Genomic DNA, 25148 nt, shown 5'->3' with positions numbered 1-25148 from the left:
TACGAGTTCACTTCTTAACAGTGCCACATGACTGTGAGCATGGTAACTGCAAATTTCGTGCATATTTTTCGCTCAGTCCTATTATGTGATAGAGAAAATTGTAAATGTCAGTGATTTTGTATATACTGTACAGCAAGTCTCCATAGGTGAGAGATCACCGCTTCTGACTGCCACGCAGAGGATCTGGGTTCAATTTGCAGTAATACCAGGGATTTTCCGTTGGCAACAGTAATGTTAAGATGTCACTCAGCTTCTTGATGCAAAGTGAGGAGCTGCTTGAAAGAGAAGTAGCAGCTCCAAAGTCTGGAAAGCCGACAGTGAGCGAGAGAGCAGTTAGCTGCCCCATGACCCTCAATACCTTATCCAAACGACGCCATATAGAATAACATGACAGCCATTCGAAATCATGCAATTCTCTGCGTCTGATCACAGGGTTTAGTTTACTTTAATATCTATATTTATACCTATAAAGTGGATTCTAAGCATATATCTATGTATGTCTATGGTCTCCTACCAAATCCCTGGCTTGATTTGAACCAAATTTTGAGCACAATCAGCAAAGTTCACGAGTATCACCTCTTTGGAGACCAACAGAAGCGAAGATATGGGTAAAAACTTTTTTTTTTCCTCATGATATACAGGCTGCCCTGCGTGACATAAGTGTGGTGTGGGAATAATATCAGCCTGCCTTATCAACCTGCTTTGCAGAACAGTTTCTGCAACAGGGGAAAGAAACGGTTTCCAGGTCCGTACATGTGGACTACCCTGTGTGACGAGTGTTGTGTTGGAGTAATATTCGCCTGAATTATCGACCTGTTGTGCAGAGGCATAAAGTATATGTGTGCAAAGTTGAGCGAAAGGTGAGATGCATGAAGGAGGGGATGGACAGGAAAATGGGGCTAGGGGTGTCGATAGGGAGAGTGGGGGGGGGGGGGGGTCAGAAGGTAATTAATAGGGGGAGAAGGCGGCAGGAGGGAATGGATAGAGAGGGGAGCAGATGGAACAGACAGAGAAAGGGACTACAGAAAAGGGAAAGAAGGAGATGGACAGGCAGGGGCAGGAGAAGGAGATCAACAGCTTGAGGTTCGCAGAAGGAGATGGATGAGTTGGCAGGAGATGGGCAGAGTGACAGGGCAGGGGGAAGTGGACAAAAAGTGATGGGGAGAAGGACATAGACAGGTAGAGGAGGGGACAAGATGGATGGAGAGAAGAGGTGGAAAGGAGATGGACAAAAAAGAATGGAGGAAGAGTAGGAGGAGTAAATAGACAAATAAGTGTGGAAAAGGAGATGGGCAGAGAGAGAGGAAGGAGGAGAGGGCACAGAGGGGGTGAGGAGGAAATGAACAGCGGGGCAGTAGGGTATGGACGGAAAGATGGGTGATAGACGTGATGGTGAGAGAGGGGAAGAAGGACAGAGGGAGAGGCAGAGATGCAGAAGAGAGTGGGAGGAGAAGATGTGTGTAATATGTGTGTCAACAAACACAACTGCAGACGAAGCTGCAGGAAAAGGCTTATAATATTCGCCGAATACGACGTAGTCATCTAACGTGTATATACAGAGTGCCGAAAGTATGACAGTAGCTGAAAAGTTTGTGGGTGCTTTTTGCTAGGTGGGGTCGTGTCAGAGATATGAAGGTCAACTTTGTTTTTTCAATGGGATGCTATAGTTTGGTACTTATTTTCTGACAGTGGCTATCGAGACGAATCCAATGATGTGTAACCGAAAGGTCAACGAAGGTCAGTAAAGGTCAAAAAGGTGGCATGAACGTCCATTTACAGAAGGTGTTCGAAGTAATGACCATTGGTATCAATTTAGAGCTGCAATCTTCTTATCATGGATTGTGTGGTATTAATTATCACTTCAGCACTTATCTAAGCACACGCTCTGATAATTCTCTCTCGTATTTAGTGCAAATTGTAGATATTCGCCAAATACGGCGTATCCATCTAACGTACCATTGACATGTAAACACCATTCGACGGTTTCGCAATGCAACACTAATAAGAACGGCACGACTAGTATCGTCGAATCAAGCGAATGTGCATACTGTATTCCTCATTTACGGAGAATGCCAACGAAATTCAGTGAGAGCTAGAAACTTATACGATGAAACATATCCTCAGCGTACGCACCCTGCACGATGTATATTTATGTATTTGTATGATAAATTGAGAACAACTGGATCTTTAGCGCATCGGAAACATACCCTGCAAAGGAAACTTACTAACGAGAAAACGGAAATTGGTACTCTTGCCACTGTGGTTCGAGATCCTCGTGTTAGTTCGCGTCAGATCGCAAGGGAATCTGGCCTGAACCAGAGTAGTGTTGTTCATGTTCTGCATCTCCCTAAATATCATCTTTACCGTATCAGTCTCCACCAAGAATTAACTGGTAGAGATTGTATGCGTGGCATTGAATTCTGCCAATGGGCTCAACTTCAGATTCAGAGGGATGAACATTTATTAATTTGGTTTTATTTGCTGATGAGGCTACATTCACGAACCATGGAAATGTTAATTTGTGCAACATGCATGATTGGGTAACTGAAAATCCATGTTGGCTGGAGAAAGTTGCACACCAATAACCTTGGTCGTTGAATGTATGCTGTGGGATTCCGGAGGACAGAATTATAGGCCCCTATTTCTTCTAAGTAAATCTTAATAGCAGGTAGTACACCATATTCCAGCAAGAAACATTAGGTCTGTTATTGGAAGAAATACCTTTAGGAACAAGGAACAGAATGTGGCATCAACATAACGGGTGTCCGGAACATTTTTCGCTGATGGCTAGAAATGAGTTGCAGAGATAATTCCCAGACTTGACGCCACTGGATTTTTTGTAGTGGGTTTCGTAAAAGATATTGTTCATAAAGCGTTCCGACTACACCTCAAGATAAGCGAGAGAGAATTGTCAGAGCATGTGTTTCGATAATTGCCGATGTGGTAAAGAATATCACTCGACCCATGATAAGAAGATTGCAGCATTGCATTGCTTCCAATAGTCATCACTTCGAACACCTTCTGTAAACGGACGTTCATGCTACATTTGAGACCGTCGTCGACCTTGAAAGACCTTACTGTTACACATTATTGGATTCGTTTCGATAGCTTCTATCAGAAAATAAGCACCAAACTGTAGCATCCCATTTAAAAACACAAAGTTGGCCTTCATATCACTGACACGACTCCACCTAGTAACAAAAAACCGTCATATTATGGCCCCCGTTGTCCTATGCAACTTTTGTCCCACAAACGTTTCAGCTCCTATCATACTTTTGGAGTTATTCTTGGTGGAAGTTGTTAGTGACACACAAACAGTACACCTCACAGGTATCATCGCTATGATGTGTACATCCCGCTATCTGTCATAGGAGAAGAGATACATGCATAAAACTGTTCTCTTGCCTCTGACATGTAGGCTGGCCTGCACAGCACACATACACTCCAAGAGTAGTGTCAGCCTTCCTTATCACACTGTTTTGTTTTACAGGGCAGCCTATACATCAGGGGCTAAAGATTATTATCAAACCCATGACATGTTGGCTAACTGGCATGACAGGTGTATTGTGAGAAGTATCAATCTGTTTTGTCAACCCATTTTACAGGGCTAAAAGTGTGATGGTCATAGCTGGGTGAAGGTGAAATGTTGTGACGGACGGAGGAGCAGGAAGGAATGGATATGGAGAGACGAGGGGGTGGAGAACTCTTCTGAACAGCACGTTGCAAGGCATCCCAGATATGTTCAATAATGTTCATGTCTGGGGAGTTTGGTGTCCAGCGGAAGTGTTTAAAATCAGAGGATTGTTCCTGGAACAATTCTGTAGCAATTCCGGACGTGTGAGGTGTCGCATTATTCTGCTGGAATTGCCTAAGTCCGTCGGAGTGCACAATGGACGTGAATGGATGCACGTGATCACACAGGATGCATACGTATGTGTCATCTTCAGAGTCGTATCTAGGCTTATCAAGGGTCCAATATAACATGCACATGCCCCATACCATTACAAAGCCTCCTCCAGCTTGAACAGTCCCCTGCTGACATGTAGGTTCCATAGATTCATAAGGTTGTCTCCATATCCGTACCGGTACACGTCCATCCACTCGATACAATTTCAGACGAGACTCGTCCGACCAGACAACGTGTTTCCAGTCATCAACAGTCCACTTTCGGTGTTGACGGGCCCAGGAGAGGAGTAAAAAGAATCAGTATCAACTAGTCTACTTCAAAATAGTCCTCCAGCGCAAACACACAGTGTTGCCAATCATGGGCAAGGCTTTGAATAGCACTGACATTTCCCTCAAAGTATGCCATCCGCCACCGAAATACCATGAGGGCATTCATCCTGTTTGCAAAGAGGCTCTGACCTAGTCGTTTCCCTTAGTCGTGAAACAAAGTCAAAGTAGCATGTACTGAGGTCTGGTGAGTAGGGTGCGTTAGAGAGGATTCATCTTGTAGCATGGTCAACTTCATGCTGAATGTTTCAGGCAGTGGTACCGAGCCATCCTCGCATGCGGTCAGAATCAGTCAGTTGATTTCGGTAATATGTGCCACGAGGTTACGAATATATTTACTGCAAATATGGTAATAACACACGTTCGCATGATATACTATAGACGCCATGACTTACCACCCTCGTATGTTACTGTCATACGTGTGGTGTCCGTCCTTTCGGGAATGTCAGAAAGCACAGACACCCCAAGAAAAGACCCGCACATATAACAGTAATATCTAAATGCTTGAGTATGGTGGAGAGGAAGCGCGAGAAATTAGACACCACAAGTTGGAAATTTGGATTGCTTGTAAAGTGTGCTCGGACAGCAGAAGCAGTTAAGGCGACCACTCGTGTAAAATGTGAAATTTTCACTTGCCGCCATTGAATTATTTGAGTGTCCTTGTGCCTCTGAATCGGTATTTCTCTTTCATCAGACTGAAGTATACAGCGACCCAATGTTTAAGAACTTGTAGAATCCAAAGCAGAAACTGATCGCATGATTTTTCTTTTTTTTATAATCGGTTTGGATTTGTTAGATCGTCATCAGAAGCGTCCGTATTTTAATTAGCTACAGGCGTACGCTCTTGGACCGTTAGTAGCAAATCACAGTGTAATACACGACGTCTACTCTTGTAGCGTCTGCGATTGGAAATGGATGAACATCTCCTTGACACTGTGCGCTTACTAAAGGAACTCATGACGAAAAACAAAGCTATTTTTGAATATCCCCAATATCCTGTATCAGTCCTACCTGATAAAAGTTTCTTTCCCTTACAGTTTTTACCCTTTAGAGCCCCTCTAGTAACGTAGAAGCTGTCTTAAGAGATGCCCTGTCACCCTGTCCCCTCTTTTTGTCGTTTTTTTCCATATATGTCATTATAACCGATTCAGCGGAGCACCTCCTCGTTCCTTACCTTACTAGGCCATCTAATTTTCAACATTATTCTGTAGCATCATGTCTCAAATGCTTATATTCTCTTCTGTTCTGGTTTTTCCACAGTCCATGTCTCACTACCATAAAGCGCTGTGCTCCAACTTTGGGTTCCCAGAAATTTCTTCCTCAGATTAAGACCTATGTTTAATACTAGTAAACTTCTTTTGGCCAGTATGCCCTTTTTGCCAGTGCTAGTCTGCTTTTTATCCTCCTTTCTCTGCCCGTGATGGGCTATTTTACTGCCTAGCTAGAGTTATTTATTAACTTCATCTACTTCGTGACCACCAGTTAAGTTTCTCGGTGTTCTCATTTCTCCCACTTCTCATTACTTTCGTCTTTCTTCTATTTATTTTCAATACATATTATGCGTACATTGGACCGTTCATGCCATTCAACAGGTCCTGTAATTCCTCTCCACTTTTGCTGTGGATAGTTATGGCATCAGCATATCTTACCATTGATATCTTCTCGCCCTGAATTTTAATCCGACTCTTGAATCATTTTTTTTTATTTTCGTCATTGCTTCTTCGATGTACAGATTGAACAGTAGGGGAAAAGGACTACATCCCTGTCTAACATCCTTTTTAATTCATGCATTTCGTTCTTGCTCTTCCACTCCTATTGTTCCCATTTGGTTTTTGTACATATTGTATATTATCCGTATTTCCGTATAGCTTACCCCTATTTCTCCGGATTTCGAACATCTTGCACCATTTGACATTTCCGAACGCTTTTTCCAGGTCGACAAATCTTATCAACGTGTCTCTATTTTTCTTCAGTCTTGCTTCCAGTATCAACCGCAACGTCAGAACTGCCTGTCTGGTGTCTTTATATTTTTCTCAAGCCAAGCTGATCGTCACCTATCGGATCCTCACTTTTCTTTTCCATTCATTTGTACATTATTATTGACAACAGCTTGGATGCATGAGCTGTTGCGCTCACAATTATCGTACTTTTCGACTCTTGCAATCTTCAGAATAGTGTGGCTAATGCTTTTTTTTGGAAAGTCTGATGGTATTTCGCCAATCTTATACAAGTATGATACTTCTTCAAAAAGTGTACGTTTGTGGATCGGAATCATATGGCACACTTGCAGGAGTAATGCGCCCAGCGCCAGAGCCACTACGGTAAATGAATTGGGGGCTGGTGTGGAAAGTGGGTGATAAAGTGGCTGGTTGAGAGCTTGTCACCGGGTCGCGGCTGGATTGTAGCAGCGACAGGTTCCGGGACAGGCGGGTCGCCGCGGAAACCAATAAGCAGGGTGTGGCCGCCTCCGCCCACGCCGCCCCCGCCGCCCCTGCCCCTCCGCACGCCTTGGCGTATCGGCGTCGTATAAATGGTGGGGCCGGCGCGACCTGCAGGCGTCCGCGGCGCTACGTGCCCAGAGTCGGCAAGCGCGGGGCGCGCCGCCAAACCCGAGCAAGCGCCGGCCTAATCTACACGACTGGCCGCCGCCTCGTCCCCCGGCCCAGACGGACCGCCGCGGCCCAACTGCGCCTCCGGAAACCTACAGCTGCCCTACTACTGCCGGAACATCGACATGTATAAAATTTTACACCGCCCCCATTCGTTTTATTTTGCTGTATTTCTTTTCATTCCGCTTCGTTTCCCGTCAGACAAGCCGTGCAGTACCGTGAATTTTATATCTCGAATTACAGCTCTTGATGTAAGTTATGAAAGTGAAACACTCATTTTGAAATTCAATCTGAGCTCCACGCTGCTTCAGTAAGTGTGTTTCTCCCTCAAGGCTTCGAAGTACACCATCTGGTCGGAAGTATCCCGACACCTGCTACTGCACATTAATACGGGGCTTGTCCAATCTTCGCCTTCATGACGTCTTCGACTCTGCGGGGATCACTTTCAGTGAGGTGTTTGAATGTCTGTGGAGAAATTCCTGACCTTTCGTTTTCAAGAGATCATACTGATGTCGGATGCTGGAGCAAATTTGACCTTCTGACGCATCCCAAAGGCGTCCCATTGGGTTCAGGTCGGGCCTCCGTGTACGCCATTCCATTTCAGCAATGCTATTGACCACAAACCACAGCCTACAGATGCTTTATGATAGGGTGCATAGTCAGGCTGATACAAACAGTTATCGTCTCCGAGCAGTTGTATTACCGTATGCAGTACGCACTTCCGTGAAAGGTGTTCATATACTTCTGAATTTAGCGTTCCTTTATCTCAATAATGGGACGACAACCCAACCAAGAAAAATACCCTCCATACCGCAACACCATCCCTTCCATACTTCAATGTTGTCGCTACACACGAGTGCAGCAAACGTTCTACAGGCATTCGCTATTACACCGGCTTAGGCATCGCTTAGCACTGCTACAGAAATGCGTAGCTTATGAGAAACTGCTGACCACCGCACTGCATTCATTTTAAGTCGCTGCGCACTCTCACTGTGCTACCTGCACTGCTTAAACTGACGAGTGATTCCTTCTGCTGACGTCATGTGACTTTTTTACAACCCATCTCAGCAATATTTGCGGTCCCTATGCCTCAGAACACGATGTCCACTTGGTCTTGCTTTTACAGTGATCGTTCGTTCGCTTTTGCGTTTCAGAATCAAATCGCCAATATTCTATTTGGACAGTTTTAGAAGGTTTGAAATGCCCCTGTTGGAATTGTTTCTCAAGTGACTTCCGATGGCTATTACACGTTCGAAGTCACTCAGCTCTCAGGACCCACCCATTCTGCTGTTACTGCTTCCCTACTGACAACACAGGACACCTCCTTTCATACTTACGGGTCTGTCTCTGGTGGTCAATTCCTCATTACAAGGGAATGTCTCGATAATTTTGATTAGGCAGAATTGGTGACTCCCAGAAGACATCACGCTAATACCGCGTAACACCGCCTCTAGCATTGAAAATGCCTCAATTCGACCAGAGACAACATAACAGACCAATGGAAAATAAGTTTCTCCAAGTATACTATATCTATCTGAATCAAATCATTGATTTTGATTGTTGCAGCCGGTAAAGCTACCAAATTGGGAAGATATTATTTGATACGTTTCAGCATCTATTCCAATTACACTCAAAACCGACGCACAACGAGGAAGTTTGACGGAAATCGGTATATGTGATGCACAAGCACACAAACAAATTATCGCAATTTCAGAAAAGTCTATGATTTATTCAAGAGAATGACCTTCACAAATAAAGCGAGTCAATAAAGCTTTGGTCCACCTCTGGTTCTTACGCAAGCAGTTATTCAGCTGATAATTGACTGATACAGTTGTTGGATGCCTTCCTAAGTGATATTGTGCCAAATTATGTGCAGTTGCCGCATTAGATTCTCAATATCTCAAGCTGGTTGGAGGGCTCTGCTCCTGATGCTCCAAAAGTTCAAATATGGGGAGAGATCTGGCGACCTGGCCCAGGTAGGGTTTGGTAAGCACGAAGACAAACAATGGGAAGTCTCGGCATCTGCAGGCGGGCTTTATCTTGCAGAAAAGTAAGCCCAGGATGGCTTGCCACGAAGGGCAAAAAACGGGAGCAGAATATCATCGACGTACCGCTGTGCTGTAAGGGTGCCGCGGATGACAACCAAAGTGGTCCTGCTATGAAATCAAATGTCATCCCAGACCATCACTCCTAGCTGCCGGTCCGTATGGAGACTGGCCATCGGGATGGTATCGCACCACTGACCAGGGCGTCTCGAGGCGTGTCTACGGCCTGGAATCTCATTCACTGGGGTAGAATTGTCTTCAGCGATGAGACCCGATTCGAAGTGAGCCCCGATTTGTGTGTGTGTGTGTGTGTGTGTGTGTGTGTGTGTGTGTGTGTGTATAATTCCAGACATTTTCTACAGGTTTAAGATCGGATGATTCAGCGGAACAGGGGAGCTCACACTCAATCAGGAAGACATAGACGGAGAATGCTGAAATAATTGTCCTGCTTGAGTTTACCAAGTGAAGGTACGGATAAAACTCCGTTCTGAACCACGCCCTTCACGCACTACGTCTTAAACACCGCATTGGGACGTCGGTGCGTTCGACGCTTTACATAATTTGAAAAGATGCAAAATCGAGACTCGACAGACAACACTATATGCTTCTAGTTAACGACTCTTCCCGGTTGTGTGGTATTTGGTCCATTTATGTGCCGCTTTAGCAATGCGCATTTTAAAGAAACACGACTCCAAACGTCCGTAGCGTGCAGTCCATTTCCCAGTGTTCGCTCCGACGCTGTTAGAGATGGACCTTCATTAAATACCAGCAACCGATCGTCACTGACAAGGCGTTACACTCGTCTCCGGTACCAGTAGGCTAGTTTCTTTATACGACGATTATTCCTTCGAAGTGTTACTTGGCTGTGAGGGGTACATCTTTCCACATAGACACGTTGAATAGCCGCCGTTAATACGCCAGAAAATCTGGCAACTTCATTCACGGTGTGGATAAGGGCACGTCCAGGAACGATAGCTCCTTTCTGCAGTCTGTCGTGTCACCACGTCGGCCCATCTTACTCCGCTGTCGGCATCTACATATGCGTGATAACTCTGCTATTCACATTAAGTGCCTGTCGGAAGGTTTATGGAACCAACTAATTCGTGTAATTAACTGAACCCACTGGCTCAAGTATCTCACTTCATTGCCATTGCCTACACTAGCGGTAGATGGTCACATAACCTTTTCTATTTACCGTGATCACACACCTTGGTCAGAAAGGTATTTAAAGCGAAACGATCATATCAAACGAATGACAGATAAGGCAAGTGCCAGACTGATATTGTCTTCAAGAAGCCTCAGGAAATGTAGCCACCCAAAAAGGAAGTGCACTACTGGCCATTAAAATTGCTACACCACGAAGATGACGTGCTCCAGACACGAAATTTAACCGACACGAAGAAGATGCTGTGCTATGCAAATGATTAGCTTTTCAGACCATTCACACAAGGCTGGCGCCGGTGGCGACACCTACAACGTGCTGACATGAGGAAAGTTTCCAACCAATTTCTCATATACAAACAGCAGTTGACCGGCGTTGCCTGGTGATACGTTGTTGTGATGCCTCGTATAAGGAGGAGAAATGCGTACCATCACGTTTCAGACTTTGATAAAGGTCGAATTGTTGCCCATCGCGATTGCGGTTTATCGTATCGCGACATTGCTGCTCGCGTTGATCGAGATCCAACGAATGTTAGCAGAATATGAAATCGGTGGTTTCAGAAGGGTAATACGGAACGCCGTGCTGGATGCCAACGGCCTCGTAGCACTAGCAGTCGACAGGCATCTTATCCCCATGACTGTAACGGATCGTGCAGCCACGTCTCGATCCCTGAGTCAACAGATGGATACGTTTGCAGGACAACAGCCATCTGCACGAACAGTCCGACGACGTTTGCAGCAGCATGGACTATCAGCTCGGAGACCGTGGCTGCGGTTACCTTTGACGCTGCATCACAGACAGGAGCGCCTGCGATGGTGTACTCAACGACGAACCTGGGTACACGAATGGTAAAATGTCAATTTTTTCGGATGAATCCCGGTTCTGTTTACAGCGTCATGATGGTCGCATCCGTGTTTGGCGACATCGGGGTGAACGCACATTGGAAGCATGTATTCGTCTTCGCCATACTGGCGTATCACCCGGCGTGATGGTATGAGGTGCCACTGGTTACACGTCTCGGTCACCTCTTGTACGCATTGACGTTACTTTGAACAGTGGACGTTACATTTGAGAGGTGTTACGACCCGTGGCTCTACCCTTCATTGGAGGTCTTCTACGGGCCTTTCTGGATACAGAAAATGTTCGACTGCTGCCCTGGCCAGCACATTCTCCAGATCTCTCACCAAATGAAAACGTCTGGTCAATGGTGGCCGAGAAATTGGCTCGTCATAATACGCCAGTCACTATTCTTGATGAACTGTGGTATCGTGTTGAAGCTGCATGGTCAGATGTACCTGTACGCGCCATCCAAGCTCTGAATCAATGCCCAGGCGTATCAAGGCCGTTATTACGGCCAGGGGTGATTGTTCAGGGTACTGATTTCTCAGGATGTATGCACCCAAATTGCGTGAAAATGTAATCAGCTGGCAGTTCTAGCGTAATATATTTGTCCAATGAATATCCTTTTATTATCTGCATTTCTTCATGGTGTAGCAATTTTAATGGCCACTAGAGTATAATCACATACGATGTACAACCTATACAATATTTCGTTCAGACAACTGTCATTTATCTTGAGTATGTTTTCATTGTTCGGAAATAGGCCATCTTGTGGAAGATAAGTTGTGACGTCAAGTTCCTGCCGTCTTACTGAACACATACATACAGTATTAATTTCCAAAGTGTATCTCAGCTTTTTCCACACGCTGTCGGTGGGTACCCGCATTTCAGATGGATACATTAAGCACGGCAGACTACTTTTCAGAGCAGTGTTTCGCCATCTTGCTTTCTTCTTCCGTATCATCATGAGCCACACAAGCAAATCACTACACATTACTTGCAATCATAATAGTAATAGGCGCGAAACATTTACACTGAAATACAATACTTACTCTTCATAAATAAACCATGTGGCCGAAATACTGATAACCTAACCCTTTAGCTGATTAAATATCTGGAGTAATTCCAAGCCAGAAATTCTATATAACATTTACATTTTATGTTACAACATGTAGGTATTTTTCTGTGGACTCAGAGTCTTTCACGTCTGTATGCCTGAACAAAACCGTTGCAGTTTTGAAGCTGTGTCATTTGGAATGAATCCTCATGCTTTCAACGTCTGTATCCATCATCGTCATTAGAAAAACTAGTGACTGGTCATTTAGGCCGTTCTGTGGAAGACTCCAGATGCTGCTGCCTCTCCTATACAGGTTGTAACAGTGATAAGTGCAGACATTTCTATTGGTGAGTGAGGGCTGTGTGCTTAGTAACATCTCATCAGCATTTACATCATCTGCAGGCTAATAATTATGGGTATTAGCAGTAGTATGTTTTTAGGTTGGTTAGTCCCTCAAAGTACATGTGGCAAGAGCAAGTCATTAATGTCTATTTTGCCCTGCGCGGCGGACAGGTGTTGAAATGTTGGTGTGTGAACGCCAAACGGTTAGTCTTTACTCACAGGCACTTACAGATTGCAGTTGTGTCCATGCACAAAAGATCAGGTAATAAAGTTTGTGGTGTGTTTGTGGGAAGAGTGTGTGACAGAGAGAAAAACTATCAACGTACTGATGTGTGTACGTCACGTGTAAAAATATCTGCACTTATACAGGGTTATTACAAATGATTGAAGCGATTTCACAGCTCCACAATAACTTTATTATTTGAGATATTTTCACAATGCTTTGCACACACATACAAAAACTCAAAATTTTTTTAGGCATTCACAAATGTTCGATATGTGCCCCTTTAGTGATTCGGCAGACATCAAGCCGATAATCAAGTTCCTCCCACACTCGGCGCAGCATGTCCCCATCAGTGAGTTCGAAAGCATTGTTGATAAGAGCTCGCAGTTCTGGCACTTTTCTTGGTAGAGGTGGTTTAAACACTGAATCTTTCACATCACTATGCGTGAAACTTGCCTGCACGCGTTCATCCGTTTCTTCGCTCACTGCAGGCCGACCTGTTGATTTCCCCTTACAGAGGCATCCAGAAGCTTTAAACTGCGCATACCATCGCCGAATGGAGTTAGCAGTTGGTGGATCTTTGTTGAACTTCATCCTGAAGTGTCGTTGCACTGTTATGACAGACTGATGTGAGTGCATTTCAAGCACGACATACGCTTTCTCGGCTCCTGTCGCCATTTTGTCTCACTGCGCTCTCGAGTGCTCTGGCGGCAGAAACCTGAAGTGCGGCTTCAGCCGAACAAAACTTTATGAGTTTTTCTACGCATCTGTAGTGTGTCGTGACCATATGTCAATGAATGGAGCTACAGTGAAATTATGAAATCGCTTCAATCATTTGTAATAGCCCTGTATTTGTTACTGTAGAAGCGAAACACTATATCAGCACTGCTAGTCCAATTTTATTCGAAATGACAAGATTTGAAAGATAAGAAAATATTGTTCAGACGTTATTCTAATAGTTGAACAATACAGATAACATGATGCATGAAATTTTAAGTCCAGCTCGCTTTTTAGGGCTGTATACTGGTCTGGGACTCAACTTTGGAGTGTAACATTTTGTGGAAATCACTCTAGACATAAATCATCCCAGCCCCTCATTCCAGCTGCTGTCATTATCTCTCCCCAGCCCTACTCCATTTGTAATGAACCAAATGTCGACAATAAATCGAATAAATAATAAATTCTTATTTTTTCCCACATTTCAGAGGTATAAATCAGGTTTCAAAACTCAATTCGGCACACAGTTTAGGCCTGTTTTGGATGATTACTCCAGAGTAAACTTCTCTACAAAGCACAAGTTTGACTCCAGCACATAAAAATTATATAAAATAACAATCTCAAATACGAAACCTCATTTCAGATACTCAGAGCCCGTTAAAAAACATCGCCAAAGATTCATTACCTACATGGTGCGTTGTTCCAATGCTGCTTCAAGTCGATGGATTTCATCTTTAGCTTTATTTTTCCCCATAGTGTTCTCACCTATGCATAGGCTCATCATAGCTCCACATAAACCTTTCGTCACCTAAAATAGGTGTGAAATATTTCCTGATCACCTGTTAGAATTCTTTTCCTAGTTTTCATGCCACAGCTACATTGTGAGGAGGTGATAGTGTGAAACCCCGTTTTGGTATAATTTAAAGTAAATCACATTTATTTCCATGCCCATATTACTATCAAAAAAAGTTTTAATGTTACCTTGTTTATGTAAGTACGTCTGTACTCGCAAGGTCTTTCCTAAAATTCAAGGCTAATACTAGAATGATACCACTATCGGTAGAATTCCGTTCCTTTCGAGAATGAGTTGGCTTCATTTATGGTGACTGGATCAATTGTAATAACGTACACGATTTGTGTTACTCCTAGATTAAAAGTTTCTAATTTCACACAGTAGCTGACTAATTGTTCATTGTCTTGTTTCTTTTCTGTTTTTGAATGTGCTCCTTACGTTCTTCTATTGACGTCATGTTATAACCTTGCGACTACTCTTTACTTCAGAATTGCTACGAGTCAGGAGGAAAGGTACGTGCTTTGAGGGGTGACAGTGATAGTGATTCCGAACAAAAAACTTCATATGGACGTATGACCTATTCCGAATGGTTTCCGAGACAGAACACGTTTAATATCACTTTTGTACGTTTTCCTTGAATAACTCGAAAACCGCACCCTCCAGCGAAAACGTGTCGCAGTACAAAATGAAATTGTATTAAATTTTCTACACAAAAGGTCCTATTCATTTTTTTCTCTATAACTAATGGTTTGTGCGAAGAGAGCGAGAGAATATTGAAAAACTCCCTCGACGCGCATTCGCTGTAGCTTATGTAGTTTTTTTAGGCCCAAAATAAGGTTTACAATATACTACAGTAGTGTAGAGCACGTCGAGACGAACAGTCTCATACGGGACACTTATGGCCTATCAAATCGAGCAACTACCTCAAAACGTAAGCTACAGCGCATGTGCGTCGAGCAAGTTTTTCAACATTCTCGCGCTCTCTTCGCACAAACCATAAGTTCTGGAGTAAAACTGAATAGCATCTTTTTTGTAGGAAATTTAATATAGTTTAATTTTGTACTGTGACACGTTTTCACTGGAGGGTGCAGTTTTCGAGTTATTCAAGGAAAACTTACAAAAGTGATATTAAATGTGTTCTATCTCGGAAACCATTAGGAATAGGTCATACGTCCATATGAAGTTTTTTGTTCAGAATCATTAATACCATCATCTCTCAAAGCATGTACCTTCCCTCCTGACTCACCCTGTATATTCTCGCGTTGAAAAATTCCATCAGTTCTGTTATGTAGAGTTTCATGGCAGAAGCAAACATTTATCTTATAAATTTAATATAAGCGAAATAGGTCTACTTCTATTCCAAAAGACCAGATTTTTGGAAATATATAATGTAAATTCAAGCAAACTACAGTGCAGTTTTCTGAATAAACGATTCATATTTGTGCTTGTTTTGTTAGAGCTATACAATTTTTTTTCCATTAAACGTTTACAGATCTTTCTTAGTTTCGATTTGCTTAATTTTGTTGTGTTAATTTTACATTATTTTTGTTTATGTAATTTGCTTCAGATTTTTATGTTCTTTTGTTTTATTCTACCCACAGATGAGACAGAAGCATTTGCAGACGAAGCAGCAGATTCTACTGTTGGCTAAGCAGCTGGTTTAGTTTATGAGAGTAGCAGGAAAGTAGCATTACATCTAGATGCGTGCCGCGGCGATGGTTCGGAAAGAGAACGACTTCGCAGCTGGCAGCCGGTTGACAGCCTGTTCTCTGGCGATAGCTTTCACTCTCTTCACAGAGTCTGTTATCTGTAGCTTAACATGTACAAGTAGTAAACAATATAATACAAGCAACAATGGCCTTGATTGCTTTTTCAGATTTCACCACACAACCATTACAGCTTAACTCAGTTTTTTCCGGAATAGCAAACTACTGAATATAGAGAATTTAATTTCCTTGTGACAGATACGCTACTAACAGAATTCTTGTTTTTCTTTTTTATTTACAGCTGCACCATGCCAGAATTATTGTTTTTCTCTTTTATTTATAGCTACTCTGTTTACCTTAGCTGGTGTGCTGTAAAAACAAGTAAATGAAGTACCATCAAGTACAGTAAGTTCATTATATTCAACATCAGATCTCACTTTGAGTCTGGACTTAGAAGGCAATCAGACGTTTTTGCCAAAAATTACAACACTGAAGCCGTTATATCAATGTACTCTGCATATGGAGGCAGTGCAATACATATATATTTGAAGCAATATGTAAGTCTGCGGGCTTTCACGGCTGTTGTCAGTGAATGTGAAAATCTAGATTGTTGGGCAGCATCACGTTCAATTTCTTCTTCACAGTCACCGTTTCGACCACTCTGCTGGAATCTTCGTCAGGATCTTCTGGCGTTCATGGTTAGCCGAACACTCTCAAAGACCAGTTTCGAATTCTCTTACAAAGGAGAGTTTTCCTGCACGTAATTCTAAAGATGTGGAGTTATTGATGAAAGCCTTTCGTTGACTGCTGATAGGCCACCATCAGTAGAGAGAAGGTGAAACAGACAGAGAAAGAGTGGTGGACTGTTTATCAGAATGCTATTGTGCTACCTTAGGTGTCAAGAAACCATGTGTGGAAGAAAATGCAACTGCATAACTTTGAAAGCATAGGTCTTTTCTCCTCATGAAGATGGAATATCGTCGACTGCTACACAGTTCACAGTTTGTGTGCGTGTGCGTGTGTGTGTGAGTGTGCGTGTGTGTGTGTATGTGTGTGTGTGTCAGAAAGAAAGAGAGAGAGAGAGAGAGAGAGAGAGAGAGAGACGTTCTGTGCATTCCAGTGGTTTGCGCATGCTTCACGATCGAACGATTTTTAACAGCTTAATGACATGTGATGGGGGTATCACGACAGTGTTTCTTATGCAATCGTAATAAATAAAACAGATCGATTTCATTACTTCTTACAAGACATGCACCTTCCCAAACAGCAGAGAATGATGAGCAAGGGAAACCCAACCCCTGCAGACTGAATTTTGTATAAATAAAAAATATATCCTCTGCAGTGTAATTGAATTTCCTGTCATGAAATCCTTCGTCTCCAGCACAGGGCCATCAATTTTCAGGTAGGGAAAGGGGAGAGGAGGTTTGGGGGTTTACCAGAGGGGGAGAGGTTAATTAATTGATCAATTTAATGAAGTAGTCAATGAAACTGATAGAGTGGGAGGTGGCTATTCGAATGACTCAGGCCTGAAAGTGTATCTGTATCAGTGAGGGGAAGGGGTGTTGGAGGTTTCCTGAGGTGTTGGAAGGAGGAGGGGGGGAGAAGTGGGGGGGCAATAGATTAAGGACCTGTCAATCACAAGTAAGTATTATCCCCAGGGGGTCATAACCTGTCAATCAAAAGAGAACAAAAGGTTTGTGTCCGAAAGTCACACTTGCTTCTGATGTAGGCAACCTGCACTAACAAAGGGCTCATGCCCACATTGCCCTACTACTGGCATTTACATGAAATGGTGGAGATGTCGCACTTGGTGTACCCTGCTCAGAATTCATTACTGCGAGATATTTTGTTCACAATCAATATATTTCAAAAATAGTGTGGGTTGGCATGTGAGGATTGATGATGCAAAAATTGTAGACAGCAGAAAATAAGTATGACATGAAATAGCTTCCAATTAATATAGAATTGACTCTTCAAGCTTTCCCAGTGGATATGTTGCAAATAGTCTTCACGGGTTTACTGCCAGAAGACATTGTGACAATTCCACAATGTTTCCTTGGGCAACTGTCCGTCATCCTCAGGTGGTTGAACGTTGCAGGTGGCTACGTACAACTGGCAGTATCCGTAAGTCGACGCCCTGTATATAGAGAGCAACGCACAAAGAAAATGCAGGCCCGGAAATCACGCATGTGTAATTCTTTGCAAATAGATGCCGCATAGTCAAACGCCCTCTGCCGAAAATCGCAGAACGGCCTCCTGCGTGTGCCCTGTATGCTGTGATTACTCACAGTGCAGTCGGATTTTATTCACTAAATGAACTGGACCAATATTTATGAAGGGTCTGTTATCGAAAAATCTTGATTTTCTCGTCATGATTTAATTGCTGTCAATGCAGAGTTTCAGGTTGTGCTTAGTTGAAATCCCACATCCCTATTGATGAGATAATCAGCTGTATGAATATGTATTGCTTCCTTAATGACGAAATCCCAGAAACATGATGCCAGGGATAAAACTTCCATCTTTTCATAAATCATGCGATATTCTGTATTCAGACAGTGTGCTAGAATTGCCGATTTCTCCAGATGGTGTAGACGTGTATGATGCTGATATTCAGAGTGACCCCCCATGAACCATGGACCTTGCCGTTGGTGGGGAGGCTTGGATGCCTCAGCGATACAGATAGCCGTACCGTAGGTGCAACCACAACGGAGGGGTATCTGTTGAGAGGCCAGACAAACATGTGGTTCCTGAAGAGGGGCAGCAGCCTTTTCAGTAGTTGCAAGGGCAACAGTCTGGATGATTGACTGATCTGGCCTTGTAACAATAACCAAAACGGCCTTGCTGTGCTGGTACTGCGAACGGCTGAAAGCAAGGGGAAACTACAGCCGTAATTTTTCCCGAGGGCATGCAGCTTTACGAAGCCCACACCTACTACAGTAGTACAAGTTTATATGCCAACTAGCTCTGCAGATGACGAAGAAATTGAAGAAATGTATGATGAAATAAATGAAATTATTCAGATTGTGAAGGGAGACGAAAATTTAATAGTCATGGGTGACTGGAATTCGAGTGTAGGAAAAGGGAGAGAAGGAAACATAGTAGGTGAATATGGATTGGGGGACAGAAATGAAAGAGGAAGCCGCCTGGTAGAATTTTGCACAGAGCACAACATAATCATAGCTAACACTTGGTTTAAGAATCATGAAAGAAGGTTGTATACATGGAAGAACCCTGGAGATACTAAAAGGTATCAGATAGATTATATAATGGTAAGACAGAGATTTAGGAACCAGGTTTTAAATTGTTAGACATTTCCAGGGGCAGATGTGGACTCTGACCACAATCTATTGGTTATGACCTGTAGATTAAAACTGAAGAAACTGCAAAAATGTGGGAATTTAAGGAGATGGGACCTGGATAAACTAAAAGAACCAGAGGTTGTACAGAGATTCAGGGAGAGCATAAGGGAGCAATTGACAGGAATGGGGGAAATAAATACAGTAGAAGAAGAATGGGTAGCTTTGAGGGATGAAGTAGTGAAGGCAGCAGAGGATCAAGTAGGTAAAAAGACGAGGGCTAATAGAAATCCTTGGGTAACAGAAGAAATACTGAATTTAATTGATGAAAAGAGAAAATATAAAAATGCAGTAAGTGAAACAGGCAAAAAGGAATACAAACGTCTCAAAAATGAGATCGACAGGAAGTGCAAAATGGCTAAGCAGGGATGGCTAGAGGACAAATGTAAGGATGTAGAGGCCTATCTCACTAGGGGTAAGATAGATACCGCCTACAGGAAAATTAAAGAGTATGAACATCAAGAGCTCAGACGGAAACCCAGTTCTAAGCAAAGAAGGGAAAGCAGAAAGGTGGAAGGAGTATATAGAGGGTCTATACAAGAGCGATGTACTTGAGGACAATATTATGGAAATGGAAGAGGATGTAGATGAAGATGAAATGGGAGATACGATACTGCGTGAAGAGTTGACAGAGCACTGAAAGACCTGAGTCGAAACAAGGCCCCCGGAGTAGACAATATTCCATTGGAACTACTGACGGCCGTGGGAGATCCAGTCCTGACAAAACTCTACCATCTGGTGAGCAAGATGTATGAAACAGGCGAATTACCCTCAGACTTCAAGAAGAATATAATAATTCCAATCCCAAAGAAAGCAGGTGTTGACAGATGTGAAAATTACCGAACTATCAGTTTAATAAGTCACAGCTGCAAAATACTAACACGAATTCTTTACAGACGAATGTAAAAACTAGTAGAAGCCAAACTCGGGGAAGATCAGTTTGGATTCCGTAGAAACACTGGAACACGTGAGGCAATACTGACCTTACGACTTATCTTAGAAGCTAGATTAAGGAAAGGCAAACCTACGTTTCTAGCATTTGTAGACTTAGAGAAAGCTTTTGACAATGTTGACTGGAATACTCTCTTTCAAATTCTAAAGGTGGCAGGCGTAAAATACAGGGAGCGAAAGGCTATTTACAATTTGTACAGAAACCAGATGGCAGTTATAAGAGTCGAGGGACATGAAAGGGAAGCAGTGGTTGGGAAGGGAGTAAGACAGGGTTGTAGCCTCTCCCCGATGTTGTTCAATCTGTATATTGAGCAAGCAGTAAAGGAAACAAAAGAAAAATTCGGAGTAGGTATAAATATCCATGGAGAAGAAATAAAAACTTTGAGGTTCGCCGATGACATTGTAATTCTGTCAGAGACAGCAAAGGACTTGGAAGAGCAGTTGAATGGAATGGACAGTGTCTTGAAAGGAGGATATAAGATGAACATCAACAAAAGCAAAACAAGGATAATGGAATGTAGTCTAATTAAGTCCGGTGATGCTGAGGGAATTAGATTAGGAAATGAGGCACTTAAAGTAGTAAAGGAGTTTTGCTATTTGGGGAGCAAAATAACTGATGATGGTCGAAGTAGAGAGGATATAAAATGTAGACTGGCAATGGCAAGCGTTTCTGAAGAAGAGAAATTTGTTAACATCGAGTATTGATTTAAGTGTCAGGAAGTCATTTCTGAAAGTATTCGTATGGAGTGTAGCCATGTATGGAAGTGAAACATGGACGATAAATAGTTTGGACAAGAAGAGAATAGAAGCTTTCGAAATGTGGTGCTACAGAAGAATGCTGAAGATTAGATGGGTAGATCACATAACTAATGAGGAGGTATTGAATAGGATTGGGGAGGAGAGAAGTTTGTGGCACAACTTGACCAGAAGAAGGGATCGGTTGGTAGGACATGTTCTGAGGCATCAAGGGATCACCAATTTAGTATTGGAGGGCAGCGTGGAGGGTAAAAATCGTAGAGGGAGGCCAAGAGATGAATACACTAAGCAGATTCAGAAGGATGTAGGTTGCAGTAGGTACTGGGAGATGAAAATGCTTGCACAGGATAGAGTAGCATGGAGAGCTGCATCAAACCAGTCTCAGGACTGAAGACCACAACAACAACAACATTCAGAGTGACGTTCTTCTACTGCGCAACATGTCTGGCCTTATATGCCGCCCCACATTGACAAGGAATCTTACATACATCACGTTTCCTCAGGCCAAGATCATCCTTAACCGAACCCAACAGGTTCGTCAACTTTGCAGGTGGTCAAAAAAGACAGTTAATGTCGTATCTTCCGAGGACGCTTCCCCTTCTTGACAACATGTCATTAAAATACGGCAAGAAGGCCAAAGTTCTGGATGTCTACGTAGCTTCGTTCTGCTCAATGGTCTGAACCCGCTTGTGCCTGAATGCATTGCGCATCTGTCTCTCAGAATAACCTTTTTCTCTGAACACTGTCTTCAAATGTTGTATCTCCCCCGAGAGCCTTTCAGGATATCCTACCACATGCACTCAATGAACAAAAGTATTCAATGAGGGCCGCTCTATAATGTTCGGCGGAAGGCGTTTGTGTATGGCACCATCTATCTGCAAATCTTTGCGAATGCGTGATTTACACACCTGTGCATTCTTTGCGCGTGTGTTCTACATACAGGGCGTCGACGTGCAGATACTCTCAGTCCTACCTAAGCACCAACAAGGTTCAACCACCTGAAGATGTCGGACAGTTGCTACGAGGAAGTATTGTGGAATTTGCTCAACCTCATCTGGCGGCAAACCCGTGAAGACTATTTACAATATAGAACTGTAAACACAAAAATAATAATACATAATTTTTTCAGCTTACATTTAAGTGTGCATAAATGTTTATGTTGGTCGTGGTGGCAACACCATCTATTATCTGAAATACAGAGTGTTTTAAACCTCAGGATGGATATTGGGGTAGGATATTTAATAACAGCTCTGTAACAAAGGGCAAGGTACAAGGTACTGTACCTGATTCTGGGGATTTCATGGTAACACTAAGAAAGGTGATAGAGGTTATACCCGATTCATTATACTGAATGTAATCTAATGAGACAGAGACCATCCTGCAACCAGATATTACCAGTGACATGTGGAATTTGTAATCAGTTTGGCTACCTAGACAAGACTGCCAGAAATGTGTGTGGTTAGGCTGGTGTCACAAGATGTAAATGAGTCTGCTGGATGTGAAGAGTGTCGATGCATAAGAGCTATGTTTTTCTCAGTGAGCCAGACACAATATGGATAGTGGTAAGGATAAAGGGGAGGTAAATACCTAGGAGGCTCTTCCTCACTTGGAAATGATTGTATGATCAAGACCATGATTGAGTTGAAATGGCATTAGAGCACCCCTGCATCTATTTCTAAGTAATTTTGTAATACCGAATCAAAATTTCCAATTTGCAATCGAAGTATATGTAATACTAATCATGAGCTATCTACTATTTGTGCATTGCTGAGGAGGGTATTGGAAAGAACAGTGGGGCAGAACAGACAATATGTATGATTTAGGGGACTGCAGGGCGGTGGAAGTCAGTAAAAAATCAAGGGTCGCGCAACGACTCCTGGGAGTCGTATCAGCTTTTATACAAGAACTTCTGGCAGGCACGAAAGCTGGAGAGGCAGTTGAAATGAATGGTTTTGATTCAGATTCAGGAAAGGATGGAGGCATGGAGAGGTGCACCAACGAAAGAAAAGAGGCTGAATTGAGTGGTACAAATGTGGCAACCAGTAAGACAGATGAGAATAATGAACCGAACGTGCGTGAATTCATGGATTTTATGATTGGAAAAATAGAAAATATGTCTAAGGAACAGCAGTGCAGCAGAAGATAAAAGAAGAAAAGTGGAAAGAACAAATAAGGAAATAGCTGAACTGGTGAAGAAAAGAGAGGAAGAAATTGTCGAATGAGAAAAGTGAAGAAAGGTAGAGGGGAAAACAAGGGTGTGGAAGCAGAAAGAACAGATAGGATAAATATTGACAAATCTACCAGTAATCAATCAAAAAGTAAATACAATCGAGGAGAAACGGGAGTTACAAGAGAAGAAGATGGATGAAGCGAAAAGGCAAGTAGGTACAGCAGAAGGCAAGATAGTCCAAGTTGCACAACAGATAGCAGTTGTGTAAAGCTACAGATGATTTTTGTATTGAAAATCAAGAAGAAAAACGGAATAAGTGTACAGCATCAATGAGCACTACTCCAGTTCCAGTCTGCAAAATGAAAGAGGTACAATTGACAATTGCTTTTACCATGTAAAGAGAAGCAGAAAGGCACTAACGAGAAGCAAAGGGAAAAAGTAGAAGAGTTGGCTGAATGATGCGACGGTATGGAAAGATGAGAGACAGATGCCACAAGAACGGGCAATAGTGTGGAACTATTAACAGTACAGTCTAACCGTTTTGCATACATGTGTCCCACTTCAACACCTGATCTGCTACCCAGGAGAAAATAATTATTAATGGCTTGCTCTTGTCACACATAGTTGGAGGTGCTAACGAAACTGAAAACATATGACTTTTTTTATAGTTATTTAAATTTGATAACTGACTTTTATGTACTTTTCAGTGCTGATTTCAAAAATGCAACCCATTTTTTTCTATCGCATCAGGTTTTCTCACAAAGAAGGGAGTATTTTTGGGTTTAATAAGAAAATTTAAGCTATTTATCACATTTTCTCCAATGTTATAAAATTTTATTTTAATTATAATAATTATATAATTACATTTCCAGTACACTTCCATTTCTCTTTAAGCTCATAAGTCCTTATAATGACGCCTTCGCTTTCTGTCGAAGCTTCTTTTATTGCTTTTCTGGCTGTGGACTCATTGAGGATCATCTCTTTTTATCATCCAGCAGTAGTCCGCTATCATGTTGACATTCCATCTTCCTTGATATCTTCTTTCCAGTTCTTTGATGTTTTGGTGGAATCTTTCGCCGTGCTCTTCACTTACATTACCAAGGTTTGCAGGGAAGTAGTCAAGATGTGAGTGGAGAAAATGAACTTTAATGCTAGTATTACAGCCCAGCTTCTTAAAGTTGTCGAGCATGGCTGCGACGATTGTCTTGTAGTTTGGATCTCTTTGTTTCCTACGAAACCGGTAACAACTAATTTAAAAGACGTCCATGCCGCCTTTTCTTTTGTTTCCATTTTGTCCACAAAGTTGGGATCTGTCACTAGTTTTCTAATGTCTGGTCTGACAAGGATTCCTGCCTGTAGCTTTGCCTCGGATAAACCAGGAAACTGTCCACAAAGATATCTGAAATACTCCCCTCCATTTGGCAATTCCTTAACAAATTGTTTCATCAGCTCCAACTTAATGTGAAGTGATGGGAGCCATAAGGCTTTTCCTCTCAACATTTTTAATCCCTACCTGTAAAGTTTTTCTCAAGGGCCAAGTTTTTCTTATGTAGTGTTGCTTTCTGTCTCTACTGTCTCATTTACAGAGAAAGCAAGGGAACTTTGTATAGCCACTTTGTTGACCAAGCAGCATTGAAATCACTTTTAAATCACCACATAGTGTCCACTTGTGGCCTGAACAGCAGAGTTTGCTTAAAACCAGTTCAAGGTTTTACGTACATTCTTTTAAGTGAACCAAGTGTCCAACTGGTATAGAAGCATACTTTTTGCCATTGTGTAGAAGTAGTGCTTTAAGGCTTCATTTTGAAGAATCAATAAAAAGTCTCCACTCATCAGTAGCATATTCAGTTTTCAAGCATGCCATAAGTCGAGGAACATCACTGCAAAACACCAGGTCACCTTCCTGAGAGAAGAAAGATACAAACTCCTTTTCCCTCGATCGATATAAAAAAAAAATGATGTATCCGGAGCCAACATTTGTTTATCTTTCAATCTAGATCCTAAAATCTCTGCCAATTCTTTAGAAAGGCCTAGGTCGCTAACTAAATCATTCAGTTCAGATTGTGAGAATGGAATGGGATTGGTTGTGCCAGGATCGTAGCACTGTCTGTCTTCTTCAATATCACCTTGCTGAGCCAATGGCTCGTGATCATCTATATCATTCAAAGAATCTGGAGGAGAGGGTATT

The 25148-nt window shown here is 42.5% G+C and overlaps 1 long non-coding RNA gene across 1 annotated transcript in view; it reads left to right on the top strand.

Annotated features, from left to right (window-relative positions):
* Nucleotides 1–15885, top strand: part of LOC124777927 — a 73197-nt gene extending 57312 nt beyond the window's left edge. Inside the window, exon 2 of the long non-coding RNA XR_007015805.1 lies at nucleotides 15623–15885. This is a non-coding gene — a long non-coding RNA (uncharacterized LOC124777927). The remainder of the gene's footprint in view (nucleotides 1–15622) is intronic.
* The last annotated feature ends 9263 nt before the right edge of the window (nucleotides 15886–25148 follow it).

This window comes from Schistocerca piceifrons, chromosome 2 (genome assembly GCF_021461385.2).
Source record: "Schistocerca piceifrons isolate TAMUIC-IGC-003096 chromosome 2, iqSchPice1.1, whole genome shotgun sequence".
In the NCBI taxonomy this organism is placed as follows: Eukaryota; Metazoa; Arthropoda; class Insecta; order Orthoptera; family Acrididae; genus Schistocerca; species Schistocerca piceifrons.
This window is presented reverse-complemented; position numbering and strand designations above follow the sequence as displayed.